Genomic DNA, 16528 nt, shown 5'->3' on the forward strand with positions numbered 1-16528 from the left:
CCCCTTGGACTCAACCCCTGCCCATTTGCCTGTGGCTGCTGGGCAGAATGGGACCCAGGAGACATTGCTGAACATATGGCATCAAGGAAGTTGTGCTTTATGCTGCAGTTAAATTATAACTGGTTATATCGAAGTCTTGTATAATCAAAATTACCCTTGGGAAGCTTGTAAGTTGCCCATGCCACACAGTTGGGGGAAACCACACCGTGCAGGGATTGCCCATGTCTGTTCTTATTGCCTCATGACTACCTCTCTGGTCCAAGTTGTCATCTTCCCAAGCCTGGGGTACTGCAGTCACCTCATATTTTGAGTCTTCCTGCCTCTTCCCTTTTGTCTGTTTCCTGGTTGTAGCATGGAAATTCCCATATACCAGGAATCCTTTTCATCCTGCACAAACTGGGTCAGCTGGTCACTCTACACCACATCTTCTCAGGTTTAAAACCAAGTCCTTTCATAGCCCCTATGACCCCATGTGCACCGATGCCATCAATGCCCCATGGCCAACCTAGACTCTCTCCAACCTCATCTCCACACCTTTGGCCTCACATCTTCTGCTCCAGCCCCACTGGACTCCATGCTGGTCCTCAGTTATGCCAAGTATGTTTCTGACTCAGGGCCTTTTACACCTGCTATTCCCTTTGCCAAGAATTTTGTTATTTTTTGAGATGGAGTCTCGCTCTGTTGCCCAGGCTGGAGTGCAGTGGTGCAATCTTGGCTCACTGCAACCTCTGCCTGCTGGGTTCAAGCGATTCTCCTGCCTCAGCCTGCCACATAGTTGGGACTACAGGTGCATACCACCACACCCAGCTAATTTTTTTGTTGTTGTTGTATTTGTTTAGTAGAGATGGGGTTTCACCATGTTGGCCAGGCTGGTCTTGAAATCCTGACCTCAAGTGATCTGCCCGCTTTAGCTTCCCAAAATGCTGGGATTACAGGCCTGAGCCACCATGCCCAGCCTGCCTAGAATTATTTACTCCCACATATCCATATTGCTGTCTCCCTTATTTTTTTCTGGCCTTGCCTTATGTGCACCTTTATCAGTGAGGCCTCTCCTATATAAAAGAGTCCCCCTCCCTGTGAAGGGTAGTTTCCAACAGTGGCTGCCTCAAGCACCTTCCCTCCTTGTATGTGCATGCCACTCCTTATAGCAAAAGACAGCAAGGTTTTTCCCACCCTTTGACTCTGGGCTGGATTTTGACTTCATCCACCAGTACACATGGTGGAAATAACACTGTACCTGCCCATGTCTCATATTGAGAGCTTTCCCTTCCTCCCTCTTGAAATCCAGCTTCCATGTAAGAAATCTGCCACTCCTGAGACCACCGTGCTATGAGGAAGCCCCAGCAAGCCTGGTGGAGAAGCCACTTGAAAAGAGATGCCCAAGAACCCCTAACTGTTCTAGCCATCTCAGGTTAGGTGCCAGACAAGTGAGAGGACATGCCCACTCAGTTAGTGCAGCACCAGCAGGCTCCACATGGAGCAGAAGAACCACTCAGCTGAGCCCAGCCCAGATGACAGAATTGCAGAACATAATAAATTATTGTTGTTTTAAATTATTACATTTGGGGTTTGTTATGTGGCAATTGATCACTGAAACCTCCCTTCAACCTGAGTCACCAGATCTCCCTTAGTCTGCTTTATTTTTCTTCTAACTAACTTCCAACTAACAAGCTCTTTAGTTCCTTCTTTATTCCTTGTGTTACTTGGCTCCCCCTGTTAGAATGTGTGCTCCCTAAGGACAGGGTCTTTGCCACTTTGTTCCGCCTATACCAGAGCCTGGCTCATGCTTGATGTTCAACACATATTTACTGAAGAAGTGTTCAATGGCTCTGCACAGTTATACACAATACATAGCAAAAATGGTTTATGCCACATTTTATCAAAATATGCTTGGCTAAATCCTGGAGTGGCACTGGTGTTGTGAAAGGTCCCACACCATGTGAGCACTTGGGAACTGAGGGAACAGGCTCTCGTCTCTGTTTCACACCCACTGGGGGTACACTCTCATGGAGGGAAGGAAGAGCAAGCAAAACCACCCACATAATTCAAGTGGCAAGTGTGGATTATTTTCTCTTATTTTCTTCTATAGAGCAGGTACTGTTTAGGTTATTTTAATGTATGTACAATGTGTCTTCATTCTACATATGCAGATGAAAATATAGATAAGAACTTTATATGCCCAGATATTGTACCCATCCAGCCTTCTTCCTTGGAGATTTCCTTTACTCCCAGCTTCCCTGGGTTCTTCAGTGGTACTTGTCTTCCAGGCCTGCTGGGAGGGCCAAGCTTGATGTTGATGAAAGAACTGGAGCTCTCCAATCACAGCATCACCCGGCAGCTTGTTAAAAACGCAGCTGCCCAGGTCCCACACCCTAAACATTCTGGTTTTGTATTTCTGGGGTGGAGCCTGGGAATCTGAATTTTGGACATATTCTAGGTGGTATTTCAGAGCAGTAGACTTTCGGGGGATGGGTATTCTCTCATGAATTCTAACTGTGCTTGGCGATGCTTTCATTCATTTTCTAGAGCTGCTGTAACAAACTACTACAAACTGTGTGGCTTAAAACTGCAGAAATGTATTCTCTCACAGTTCTGGAGGCTAGAAGTTTAGAAATCAATTTCACTGTGCCAAAATCAAGGTGGCTTCAGGGCTGTGCTCCCTGCAGAGGGTCGAGGGCAGAATCTGTTCCTGGCCTCTTGTAGCTTCTTGTGGCTGCTGGCACTCTATGGTATGTGGCCGCAGCACTCTGATCCCTGTATCTGTGGCCACATCATCTTTTCTTCTCTGCCAAATTCCCTTTGCATTATAAGGACACTTGTGATGACAATTAGGGCACACTTGAATAATCCAGAATGATCTGTCCATCACAAAGTTCTTAGCTTGGCCACATCTGCAAAATCTCTTTTGCCATATAAAGCATCATTCACATGTTTAAGGGCTTAAGACCCAGATTATCTTTTGGGGCCATTACTTGGCTTAATACAACTCTTTTCCCCATTCCTCAGGAAGAACGATGGCTCAGAGAAGCTAAGTGACTTTCCCAAGGCCACACAGCTATACAGAGACCCAGTTTGAATTAACCTTCATCTACACCACAATCAATTCAAATGTGACTGAATTTATAACCCCAAGGTATTTTTGTGCAAGATTTCAAAGATCATGCAAGCTGTATATAGTGATGGGATAATTCACAGTAAAGGCTGATCGAGATCATGCATTATCAGGAAATAAAAGATATTTTCATTTTCAATAAAAGAATATGGACACCAAAAGTAATTACCCACCCACCCTCAAAAACAAAAATCATCATCATTACAAAGGGACTAATGCTTCCTACACTTGGACGAAGTGAAGGATCATATTCAGACCAGTGTGCATGTAGCTGACTCTTGAGAAAGAGGTGCCTATCTCCAGGGTTCACATTTCACCCAATTCTTGCAGGGCCATGTGAAGTTAGAGCTAATTTCGGTAATCACCCCATCTTAATAACATGTTCTACAATCTTGGGCAGTGACTCAGAGAAGCAGCCAAAAATAAATAAATAAATAAATAAATGATAAAAAGAGAAAAAGAAAAAAGCAGAAGGCTTATATACTAGCACCACTGCCCACCCCAATCAGCTCTACCTTCAAGAAAGTTAAAAAAGGTGAGATAGCCCCCTCCATAATACTGAAGGAGGCTAAGGATTTCTGTGCCCACTTAAGACCATCTATGGTTTTCATTTTAACTTGATTTTGTCTACATAAAAATGCTGAGGGACAGATGTGTTGGTGGCATGCATGGTTTTCTGAGCCTGGCAGTCTCCAGGGCACTTGGTAGCTCACTTGAGCATGTATCTTCTATGTTCCAGAACCTACTATAATATCTCACAAAAGCTACAATGTTTTTAGCTACAAGAAACAGCATATAAATACAACAACCAGGCTAAATGATGAAGGGAATTTGTTGATGTAAGATCTGAAAATTTTGGCAGTTAGAAAGGGCTTCAGGAAAGGCTTGATTCAGCATCTCCATGGCTATCATCAAGGCCCAGTTTCTTCCATGTCTCCATCGTTCCCTCCACTGTGTTGGCTTCATCCACAGGCTCATTCCCTTCTGATCACAAAGTGGCTGCCAGCAGCAGTCTGGGCTGCATTCTTCATCTTTCACATCCAGTGCGGATGAAGCATCATCGTCATTTGAGGTAATAGCCAAGGTTCGTTCCCTCATGCCAAGGAAATCAAGGATGTGGACACACAAGGAGTGAGGTTAAGAGCAGATGTTTAATAGGTGAAAGAAAGAGAAAAGCTCTCTCTACTGCAGAGAGTGGGGCTCCCGAGTGGGTCTTCCAGTCTGTGGCAAACTGCAGGAGGTTTGACGGATGACCTTGAGGAGGTGTTGTCTGATTTACATAGGACACAAAGGATTGGTTGTACCAGGCAGGCCATTTGCATAGCAAGGGAAAAACTGGTTTGGACTAGGTGTGCCATTTGCATAGCTTGTGAAGAAGCTGGCCACCCCACCCTAATCTTTTATTATGCAGATGGTTTCTCTACCTGGCTAATGCCATGTTGCCTGCTTCTTCACTGTGCACGTGGAGCCTGAGGAGAATGTTTCAAGGAAGAGGAAACAAGCAAGTCAGCATCTGGAGGAACAGGGATGTGAATAGGGATGCAGGAAATCGAAGAATGTTTCTGTCTTATCCCAATAAAGGGTCATTTGGGGTATTAACCTATAAACACAGACAATTAAATGGATGCATATACATACATAAATAAATACAGAAAACCCACCTATATAATTAAGGGCAGACCCCCTTTGTAGAAGGAAGTTAAGTTATAGCCCCAGATAACCACCTGGAATATCTTTTTTCCTCCCCCCTTCTTTTTGACATTGCTGTTTAAACCTGTCTTCCTTCCCCTCCCCCTACAGAGAAACTTGTTGTGGAGTGAATCTTCACAGGACAGTTGGTGATCAATTATCAAAGAGTTGACACCGAGGGCCAGTAGGACGGAGGCTCCATTTCAGAAGCAGTGTGGCAAGCACTTGTGGGTGATAAGTGTTTATACCAGGCTCAGTTTTTGCGCACCCAGTACTCAATGTTTCAGTGCATACCTTTGCACACCTCCTGTTCACTATGGCACGTCTTTCAGCTCACTGACCAATAGCCGAAACCTAATACTTTAAGGGAGAAGAAGAACTAAACCTGGACAATGAGTGGGGGCTTTACAAAATTCCTGATGTTTCAACCCTACCACAAACAAATTAAATTGGTTTTTCTGGCAAAAAGGCTGGAACATCAGTATTAAGAGCCTCCCCATCTTCATCCTCACCCCTCCTGTGATTCTGCTGAAAAGTTAGAATTGAGAATAATGGATCTAATTCTAGAAGGTTTGCAGAGAATTTTGATGGGGTAAAAGAATTGTCCACAAGGAAATATCTGTATCTCTTCAATAAACAAAGGAGGGAGGCAAGATGATGGAGTAGGACTCCTTACAGAGAATGGCTACACAAAACTTAATCTAAAAGAACGAAGTAAAAGAGAATAGATTGCATTCATTAAATGGCTGGGGTTTAGCTAAATACAAGACTGCCAAGAATAAAGATCACACATCCCAACCTCCATTGCAGCCATCTAAGGCCATGGGATGGTTTTGGTCTGTGGTTTGTGAGCAGAAGCGAGGTGCACAGTTTCCAGGGTGAACCCTAAAAGGGAAAGGATGTCCTCTTCACACTCCTTTCCTGTTTCTCTCCTCACAGAGGCAGCACTGTGTTGCATGGCTCCAGAGAGCCCCACTCTCCTTGTGTTCCATGCAACATGCCCACGAGTTACGCATTGGGGCACCTGGCTGTAAATCATCGCCAACCCCATGAATGAAGCAACACCATAGGGAGGGTGGAGAACTACAGAGGAAGGAGCCAGGGCCCTGATGAAACAAACATTTCTCCCAGAAATTTCCCAAGCCCAGACCGTTGCATGAAAAGAGAAATAAAATACTCTTTTGTTTCCACCACATTGTTTTTGGTCTCAGTTGGAGCAGCCGACCCTATATTGCAACAAATAGACTCAATCACCCTCATTATTAGGAAAGTCAGCTCTGCAGCAATTCTTCCCTTAAACACCACAGGGTGTTTTGGGCGTTAAAGGAAAAGCCTTAGAAAAACCTTACATTTAGAAAAACTAAATGTAACAGAATTTAATTGAGTGAAAAATGGTTCTTGAATTGGGCAATCCCCAAAACAGGATAGGTTCAGAGAAGTTTCCAGGCTACTGTGTGGTCGAGGATGATTTATGGGCAGAAAAAAGAGAGTGACATATGGAAAATGGAGGTAAGGTACCGAAACAGCTGGATGGGTTCTAGCTTGGCGTTTGACTTGTTTGAACATGGTTTGAACAGTTGGCCGTCTTTGATTGGCTGAAACCCAGAGATTGGTACTAGAGTTGGTTATAGCCTGTTAACACATCCAGTTAGGTGATAGTTCACTATGTAGGAAGAAACATTTAAACTAAACTGAATTTAACATGGGTAAGACAAGGCCTTTTGTTAAAGGGCCATGAGGTCGAAGGCAACTTTCACCTCCAGAGCCCCTGCCTCCTGGATGCCCAGAGGGTCATCAGCCTGTGACGTCACATAGGATATCATCCATCCTCCTCTGAGAACCCCAGCAGGGTAAAGATATGGCAAAACCCAGACTGCTGTATTCATCGCTGTGTACCTAGAGTCCATCAATGTACTAGTACACAGTAGGGCTCAGAGGTGCTGCTTGCTCAGTAAAGGACTGAATGAACACATTGATGGCTATAGCCAGTGAGTGATGCACCAGGAGGGTGCTCACATTCCTCCATGCTTTGGTTCCATCCGACCTATCTGCTTCCTCTACAACATCTTCTTCCTGTGTGGACCAACAACAGCAACAGCGCCTGGGGACTTGTTAGAATGCAAACTCATAGGCTGCTCTCCAGACTGCCCAAGTTGGGAGCTCTGGTGCTGGCACACAGGGTGCAGTCGTCTGTGTTTTAATGCACCCACCAGGCGATTCCAATGCTCACTCGAGTTTGAGAGCCACTGCTCGCCATGACTTTTTCACCAATTTCACAGCACAGCCATTCCTTTGTTGTTCCCTCTGCCTGGGATGCCTTTCTCCCTATCTCTGCCGGTAGCAGCCTCACTCATGTTTGGAGGACTCTGAACATACCACCTCCTCTAGAAAGTATCCTCAGATCCCCCCAGTCTGGAGAAATAACTCCCTGGGGATACTCAGAGGCTGTGCTTGTCTCTTCAATCCCTGGTTTATTCAGGCCAGAGCTTCCTGCCTCTCCAACTGGGATGTGAGCTCCTTTCCGCAGTACCAGGTTTTCCTCAACTCCCCAGCTCCTGGCTCCATCGGGCCAAACTTACAATGGTATTCAATAAATGCTGTTGGTTTGAATAATACCACAGAGCATCAATCTAGTCCGCGCCTAGATATAGACTCACAAAGAAGAAAGCCAGGTGGCACACAGCGATTTTTGTCACATTCTCAGGAGCAACCTCTTACAAACGCACATCTCTACTCAAATGCATTTCTGAAAAAGAAACAGATAAAATTACTCCTAACAGTGAGGAAAGGAAAAAAATTAGCATAAATCAAGCATTGCCCATCTGTCAGCACTGTCTTTGCTTTTTTCTGTCTTATTATTCCTCACCACTCAGGTGGATATGTGTAATTATTCCTCTTGAAGACGGTAATACTCAGAGATGATAAGTGACTCGCCTGATGTCACGCAGCCTAAACCCAGGCACCTGTCATTGTAATGCTCTTCCAACATGCCAGTTCATGTAAAAGGAATGGATACAGTAAGATGAGGGGGAAAAAAAGCTTTTGGGAGGCCAGGGCGGGCGGATCACAAGGTCAGGAGATCGAGACCATCCTGGCTAATGTGGTGAAACCCCATCTCTATTAAAAATACAAAAAATTAGCCAGGCATGGTGGCGGGCGCCTGTAGTCCCAGCTACTTGGGAGGCTGAGGCAGGAGAATGGCGTGAACCCGGGAGGTGGAGCTTGCAGTGAGCCAAGATTACGCCACTGCTCTCCAGCCTGGGAGACAGCGAGACTCCGTCTCAGAAAAAAAAAAAAAAAAAAAAAGCTTTGCAGGAATTGACTTTTTCTACCCTTGCTTATGTCATTCCCAAACTACCATCTGTTTTACAAAGGGGCAGTTTCTGTCAATGGGAGGCGTCATGTGTAGCCGTTGCTGAGGCTAGCAGAAATGTTTGTCATTCCATAGGCTGTTTATTGGGTTGGGCCTTATCAGGTTAGACTCCAACCGGTTTAAAAGTGAGAGTCACAAAACAAGTGCTGGTGAACAGTCTGTTACTCACTTGGCATTAAGTAAACTCCAGCAACATTATAAACAGCCCAGGGGTAGACAGCCCGGGGGAAAGGACATGGACCCAGGCAATGCTTGCCCCTGAGTCTGTGTTTCTGAATTCTCATGTAAACACTCCAAGCTCCTGGGTTGTGCTGTGTCATAAACTAAATGGTCAAATCTAGCATTTATACATGTCTGCCAACTCACCTGGGTTGAAAATCCACTCACAATGCCATTCTTGCGTTGTTCAGAACTTCAGTTTTCTGATTGGGCAGCTGTGATGACAGTAACAGGGTCTACCTCTGGGTGGCTGTGAGGATTTGGGATATGCATTAATGTACCTGTTCCACTGCCTGCCTTGGGGCAAACTCAGTGAATCTTCGCTGCCGATGTCTATCCAGTGCCCAGTCTGAGCTAGGGTTTTTACACATGCTGCTTCCAAATTCTCATAGCAAAACCAAGGCTGAAATGTGATTCCTGAGGCTCAGGGAGAGAACACAGAGGCAAAGCTGGCAGGTAATCGTGCCTCTTCTGACTTCACGCCACTGCTCCTTCTCTTCCAGACAAGGTCTTCAGGCCTGGTGAGGGTTGGTGTCATTTGTGGGACAAAAGAGCCCAAATCAAGCTGAGTTGAAGCAATAAATACCCTATCCTGCTTCCAGATCAAAGTCCTTATTCAAAATGCATATGCCATGCCTAGTAGGGCAAAGCCCGCCACCTCCAATGACTCCCCTGTTCCCCCAGCAGTGCTGTGAGAGAGGTGGCAGATGCGGCATGGTGGCCCACATACACATTTGCAAGCTTGAGTTCTGATGTCAGCTCTGCTCCTTATCTTCTGTATATCCTTAGGCAAATGTCTGCACCTCTGAGTTTCCACTGTTTCCTCCCCTACAAAATGGGCAGAAGGAGAAGAACCAAGCTTCTTTGTTCTGAAGATCCACAGGTGCAGAGCAGGGCAGAGTAGACACTCAGTAATGGTGGCCACTTATCTCCCAACTCATGCTAAAGAGGGAAAAGAAAAGCAGAGATGTTAAGTGCCTTACCCAAGGGTATTGGCTTAGTGAGAGGTGGGACTAGGAACTAAACCCTGGAACGGTTCCATGATAAAGCCACAACTCCAAGTCCCCATCTCACCATCTGCCAATGCTCCCACTCCCATTACACCAACCTCTACCTTTAGGAAGTTGCCAGTCTCCCAAAGAGAATAGAAGCAGCTCACAGGTGGTTGAAGTACAAGGGGAATCAAAGCACCTGCAAAAAAGGTACAAGCTGAGAGATGTGAGAGGTCTTAGGAGGGAATAATCCTAGTTTGGAGAAAGGTTCTAAGCTTCCAGGAGGAGGTGGTGCAAGTGTTGGCTCTTGAATGAGCAAGGTTGGAAGTGCAGGAATGCTGGCCTGGCATGTGGGAGCCTGCCAGGGACTGGGCATTGGGATGGCCCTGGGGTAGGCCTTCGAGAGGCTGGCAAGGCTGCACTGGGAACCAAATGTGTGCTTCTCTCTCCCACCTCCCACCTCCCTCCTGGGGAATGACCCAAACCCTCACCTTCTATCCTGTGCTGAGTCCTAATGCCCTGAATTGGGAGAGAAACCAGTATCCACTGTGCAGTTCCTTGCCAGGGACACTGCTAGGTCTCCAATATAGAAACAAAATTCTTCACAGTCAAGGTGAGATTGGCAAAGGGAGTTACTTGAAGTCACAAGGATAGAAGGGAAAGAAGCCAGGACTCCAACTCCATTATCTCTGGTTCCCAAACTCAGCATCTTTCCATCAAAACACGCTACCTTGAAAGCCCAAGAAAGTCTTTGTATTTGGAGAAAAATAAAGCCTTGGGGCGGAATGGTAGTGCCTCCTTAAATAATGGTACAGTAGGATTATTAATTGCTTAGTAGCAAACATCTATGGAGTGTTTATTATATGCCAGGTACTCTTCTAAGGGCTTTTGATATTTTAACTTAATTCCTCACTGCTGCTGCTGTGCCCTATAAGGGAGGCACTATTATTATAATCAGCTTCTATTTCACACTAGGAAATTGACACACAGAGTTTAAGTAGCTTGCCTAAGGGCATATGGTTAATAGGATTTAAAGATTGGATTTGAGTCCAGGCAGCTGGGATCCAGCTTACAGCTCTAACTAAAATAATGTGTAAGGTTGGTCAGGCTGTGCACTGCACAAGGGCGCCTGGCCATGGGGGCACAGAAAACCTGAAATCCAGCCGGGATTCTGCTCTCTGGGGCTGCTTGGAGGAAGAGGTACCACTGTGTAACTTACACACAAGAACTGCCAAGCCAAGCCTAGCCTCTTGGAAATGCCAGCTGCTCACTGCACCGTGGCTTTTGCTGACAGCATGATTGATTTCTCTTTTTTTTCTCCTTTTTAGATCATGACCTTCCCAAAGCCATCTAGGAGTACAGATAAAAATGCACAGTGCATGAAAACTGTGAAATGGAGTCCCACCACCAGCTATGGTGGGGAAAAGCCTTTGAACACCACCTGGCTCTGACATTCTTCCTTTAGGTGATGAAAATGAGCCCCGGAAGTCTTTGCAGGGGCCTCTGGGCAGGTATGCCAGGGCGTGCAGGTCCACACCACTGACCCAGCCGGCCCTCTTCCAGGAATCAGTCCTGATGCAACTCTCAGCAACCTCTGCCGAGATCTCTGTAGAAGCATTGTTTGCAAGCACAATCAGAAACCACCCAAAAAAATTATAAAGAAGACATTGGGCAAATCGACAATGGTATGCTGAGATTTGGATTGCCAAATTGACTTTGAAGTGAAGGAGGCAGATTTGCTTGTAATAACAGTGAAAGTGATACAAGATCTACTTGAAGTGCAGAATATCATGTTCACCATTAGACACTGGTAAATAATGTTTTCATGTAAGTATATATACGTAACCATTAGGCTGAAGGCAGCAAAGAGTGTGGTTGAGTCCAAGTGTTATGGAATAAGACTGCTTGGGTGCAAACCTTGGCTCCTACACTAGCCAGGTGAGGATGGGGGAGTTACTGGACTAATTTATTTTTTTGAGACAGGGTCTTGCTCTGTTATCCAGGCTGGAGTGAAGTGGCACAATCATGGCTCACAGCAGCCTCAAACTGCTGGGGTCAAGCAGTCCTCCCACTTTAGCCTCCTGAGCAGCTGGGACTACAGTCGTGCCACCACCATGCCCAGCTAATTTTTAAATTTTTCTGTGGAGATGGTATCTCTCACTATGTCACCCAGGATGGTCTTGAACTCTTGGTCTCAAGTAATCCTCCTGCCTCAGCCTCTTAAAATGCTGGGATTACAAGCCTGAGCCACCATGCCTAGCCACATTTGACTTCTTGACTCTCAGGAGTAAGGGCTCGGAGGGAGCCTGATATCCTGGGTTTGAGTCCTGGTTTGCTATTTCCTTCCTACGTGATCTGGACCAAGTGACTCATTCTGAGTGTGTCTCAATTTCTCTGCATGTAAACTGGAGATGCAGATGGTACTTACCTTAGTGAGCAGTTGCATGCTGCCTTCTCAGGAGGTCTGGGGCACATGAGGCCCCAGGAGTGTTAGTTATGCTGAAGCCTGCAAGAAAATGCTGAAGAAATGCACACAGCCGACATTGGTTATCTCTGAGGAATGTTTACTGTTGGACTCACATATTTCATAGCATTTTTGAAAGTAGGAATAAGTGAGTCTTGCAATTAGGAAAAAAAATTCACGAACTGCAAAAGAATACCTTTGCAAAAGGCCCTCTTGGAGAGGTAACTATGTCCTTCTAATGCATTCCCTAGAATAAAGGGCCGGTGCACTCAAGCAGCCTGAAGGCCACTCGTCTGCGTCACCATCTCTACCCTACGGTGCACTGGGCTTTCCATTGTCACTGTTCTTACCCCTGGGGGCTGTCCCTTGATAGGTCAGCCTCTCCCACAGTCCTGGGAGCTGTCCAAGGACAGGGATTATAGCTAATTGATCCTCTCTGCATCTCTGGGTCCTGGTGCAGTGGTTGGTACACAGTAGTAGGTGCCTAATGAAGGTCTGCTGAGTACTTGAGGGATTACTGAAGGAAGTTACTTCTCTAGCCTGACAATAAACACGCTCCCTTCTGACCCCTCAGGAATGCTCTTGGCACCCGTTCCCAAGTCAGGCCCTAAAAATGAACACTGTGTTAATGACACAACAAAACAAGACATTCCAGACTCAGCCTCGGGCGGATGACTCTTGGGGCTGCCGTGCCTTTGGCCAGCGGCTGCAGAGGCTGTCCTCAGGGAGGGGATCTCCAGCCCTTCCAGTCCAGAGCCACAGCCTCCTGGGACAGGCAGCAGACCATGAAAATGAGGAGTGCGGCCATGGCCACAGATTCACTTTGTATATTAACAGGAAGAGTTTTCCTTTCCATACATGCATCACTGTGCCCTCCCCCAAAACAAACATAAACAAACAAGCAAAGATAAAAGAAAGAAAAGAGGCAGGACAGAGAGTGGAACATGAGAGGGAGGGAGGAATGGAGGGAGGAATGGAGGGAGAGAAAGGAAGAGAAAGAAAGGAATAGGCCGGGCGCGGTGGCTCAAGCCTGTAATCCCAGCACTTTGGGAGGCCGAGACGGGCGGATCACGAGGTCAGGAGATCGAGACCATCCTGGCTAACACGGTGAAACCCTGTCTCTACTAAAAAATACAAAAAACTACCCGAGTGAGGTGGCGGGCGCCTGTAGTCCCAGCTACTCGGGAGGCTGAGGCAGGAAAATGGCATAAACCTGGGAGGTGGAGCTTGCAGTGAGCTGAGATCCGACCACTGCACTCCAGCCTGGGCAACACAGCGAGACTCCGTCTCAAAAAAAAAAAAAAAGAAAGAAAGAAAGGAATAAAGAGAGAGAAAAAAAAGAAAGGAGAAGAAAAGAACAAGGGAGGGAGAGAGGGAGTGAGGAAGGAAGAAAGAAAGGGAGGGAGGGAGGGAGGGAGATGTACTTTTTGTAGACAGACCCTCTATCTGACTCCCCCTGACATTACTTTAGAGAGATTAAATATTGAGCTTTATTCATCTTTTGTAAGAAACACCAAGACAAGCTTATGGACCGTATGATGCCTGCAACTTCAAAATTCCTGAAGCTCTTTTCCATTTTACAGATGAGTAAATGGAGAGGCTACAGTTTGCCCAAGGTCACTGGGAGTGAGTGAGTGTCCAGCAGAGAGATTTCTGATTTCCCAGTCCAGACCCTTCCCTCTGCTCTGGCCCCTTGAGGCCAAGGGTGTGAACACCCCAGAGGCAGGATCTGTCATGGGAGAAGCTGGGCCTATCGGCTGGCTCCTTCAGATCCCCAGTCCCACCTCTTCCCAGGACCCCACTGTCATAGTGGGAGTCCACGTGGCCTTTTTAACAGATGCTGCCAAAAGCAGTGCTTCCAGCCCCAGGAGGGAGATCAGGGATGAGAGACTCAGGTTCCTGCAGAGCTGGTGGGGTCAGGGAAGACTGGGGTTTCTCTGAAATTGTAGGTCAAGGGAAGGGATACTGATGCTGATGTCAGCATTGGAGCTAGACCAATGTGACTGGGAATTTCAGTTCTTTTTCTTCTCAGTGGGGTGAATTTTGACAAGTTATAGAACCAGTCTGGGCCTCAGTATACTAAGGTCTAAAATGGGCTAACACAGAAGGCTGTATGCAAAGTCAGCTTAATATAAATGAGGCCCTAGCCCCAAGTAGGTAGTCCTTGGCACAAGAATTCTGGCTGGGCTGAACTTGGCTTTTGTAGGAGAAAATTGAGTTCTGTGGGTTTAGGAGGTAAGTCAGCATTTGGCTGTGGGTCAGTACAAGGAGAAGTTCTGCCCTTCATGTCAAGACAAAGGCCAGCTCAGGCCTTATATACTCAGCTCCCCAGATGTACAGGGCAGGGAGAGGGTTTTTTTGGGGGAAGGCTTTAGGCTAGGGTTCTTTCTAAGAACACAGGCCCAGGAAACAAGGCCTCTGGTCCTGCCTCTACCTCAATTAGCTGTGTGACTTTGGAAAAGTCACCCAACCTCTCTGAAACCCAGTTTTCAGAACTGGGTTTTGCAGGGAAAATAGCAACTCGCAGGCTGCTTGTATAGAGCAACTGGGTGTGTACAATGCTAGTGCATAGGGAGCCCATAATAAATGTGACTCCCTCCATCGGCCCAGCTCCACCAAATATTAGCCGAGGGGAAGACCCTTCCAGGGTCTCACTTTCTCCCTGCCTGGATTCCTGTTTGTGTCCAAGTAATGTTTCCAAATGGTAGTTTTTCATGTGCCACAGTTATGATTTTGCCATAATCCAAGTACACTTTTAAAACTCATTCCTCTATATTTTGAAAATTTAACGGGTCCCTTTGTATAAATTGAAATATAAAAATTAAAGGAAAACCAGTGTATAGCTGTTCTAAGTGGAGAAGCAATTTGGCTGGCCTGGGTAAAAACAAACACAATCAAAAGCAAGCAAGACTTTAACTTCCAGCTAGGTCCAGGTGCCTGGGGAGGTGCCCAGCCCAGAGGCTATTGTTTCTCGATTAAAAGGAGAGCAGAGGAAGCGTTAGCATCTGCCCTGGTGCGAAACTGAGGCCTGCTCCTCGATGTAACCAGAAGGATCAAAGGAACTGGGAAGAAATTTTGTCTGCTGTGGTTTGATTTTATTTAACACCTTATGCATGTGCCTCAAAAATGATGTTGGTGAACCCTAACTGCATCCCTCTAAGGCTGCTCTCTGGGATACGTAGGCCTTGGTGGTCTTGTTGGTCATTTCCTCTGTAAAAGGTGAGTGGGTCTGCGAGGGCCTCGGATGGGGTGGGGGAAAGGGGAAGGCAGAGTGGAATGGACGACATAACGGGTGTGTGGTTGGTAAGGTGGGGTAGGGACCACCTAGAGTTCAGCCCCTTCCCTAGTACGTCCCAGCTGGCAGAGCGTTTCCTCTCAGCAGAAGCCCATGGGTCAAGCAGAGCCTGATCCCCACCAAGTCTGTTCTGGGCGGCCATGATGCTTGGCTGAGGGCAGCAGGAAGTGAGTGGGCGTCAGGCGGAAGTCTTTCTGAAGGGCTGTAGGGTGATGTCAATGACAGCCATCACTCACAGTAACAAGAGCGGGACAGAAATACTGGATGCTCACATGAAGTGTGTGCTCAGGAAGGAGAAGACGACTGGGACCCTAACAGAGAAAATAACCACAACCAGTGATCCAGACAATGCCTTCACTGGTGGCATAGGCATGGTCTAGGAAATAAAACTGGGAGAGCCACCAAATCTGTTTTTCCCCATCCTAAAGCTTGCAAGAAGCCTCCCACACAAAGTTTAAGTAACTTTTATTTTGTCACAGATGTATTTTGATGTTAAAATTGCTGCCCTTTATTGGGTCCTGACCGTTGTATGAGCTCATCTTGTTTGCCCTTCACGGCAGCCTGTGATTCGATTATGATTATCCTTACCTTATGTCTGAAGAAAGCAAGACCCCAGGATTTGATGTGACCAGCCAGGATCACACAGTCTCTAAGCGCCAGGGCTGGGATTCAAACCTCCAGGCCAAGTGTGGTGGCTCACCCCTATAATCCCAACACTTTGGGAAGCTGAGGTGGGAGGATTGCTTAAGCCCAGGAGCTCGAGACCAGCCTGGGCAGCATGGAGAAACCCCGTCTCTAAATAAAATAGAAAAATTAGCTCGATTCACTGGTGCACACCTGTAGTCCCAGCTACTTGAGAGCCTGAGTTGGGAGGATCGCTTGACTCCCAGAGGTTAGGGCTATAGCCTGGACAACAGAGCAAGACCCTGTCTCAAGAAAAAAAAAAAAAAAAGAAAAGCTAATACAAATCTCCAAATCTCTGACTCCATGGTAACCTGCCACAGGATGGGAATGGAACAGGGGACTCCCATACCTGAAGGGACAAGTGTGACGTGGACTTGCTTTGGTAACTTAGAGAGATAAAACTGAGAAATAAGGGTGGACATTGCTGAAAATCGAACAGAGCATCTGGGTGTTGGAATGGACTCCCTGGGAGGCACGGGAGATACCCCTACAGGGACTGGATCACCCCCACTGTGGATGTCGGGCCTAGTGCCTGGCCTGGGGGACATATATTGGATGCTCAGCATCACTACCCATGAATGTGCCTCCATGGGATGCTTTCCACACGTTACTTCCCCGTCTGCCGGTGAGCTGTGCCTCCTGATTCAGATTGCACAGACTTCTTAGCAAGAGGCCAGAGACATGAAATCACCTCCCCAAA

At 46.7% G+C, this 16528-nt stretch overlaps 1 long non-coding RNA gene across 1 annotated transcript; it reads right to left on the minus strand.

Moving 5' to 3' along the window:
- Positions 1 to 2068: 2068 nt before the first annotated feature.
- LOC108531602 (uncharacterized) lies at positions 2069 to 12430 on the minus strand. The gene is made up of 4 exons (XR_001886222.1): positions 11814 to 12430; positions 9508 to 9584; positions 8541 to 9335; positions 2069 to 7547 (listed from the first exon to the last, which is right to left on the minus strand). It is a non-coding gene; the product is annotated as an uncharacterized LOC108531602 (long non-coding RNA).
- Between the last annotated feature and the right edge of the window lie 4098 nt (positions 12431 to 16528).

This window comes from Rhinopithecus bieti, unplaced genomic scaffold (genome assembly GCF_001698545.2).
Source record: "Rhinopithecus bieti isolate Rb0 unplaced genomic scaffold, ASM169854v2 scaffold_7212, whole genome shotgun sequence".
NCBI classification, from domain to species: Eukaryota; Metazoa; Chordata; class Mammalia; order Primates; family Cercopithecidae; genus Rhinopithecus; species Rhinopithecus bieti.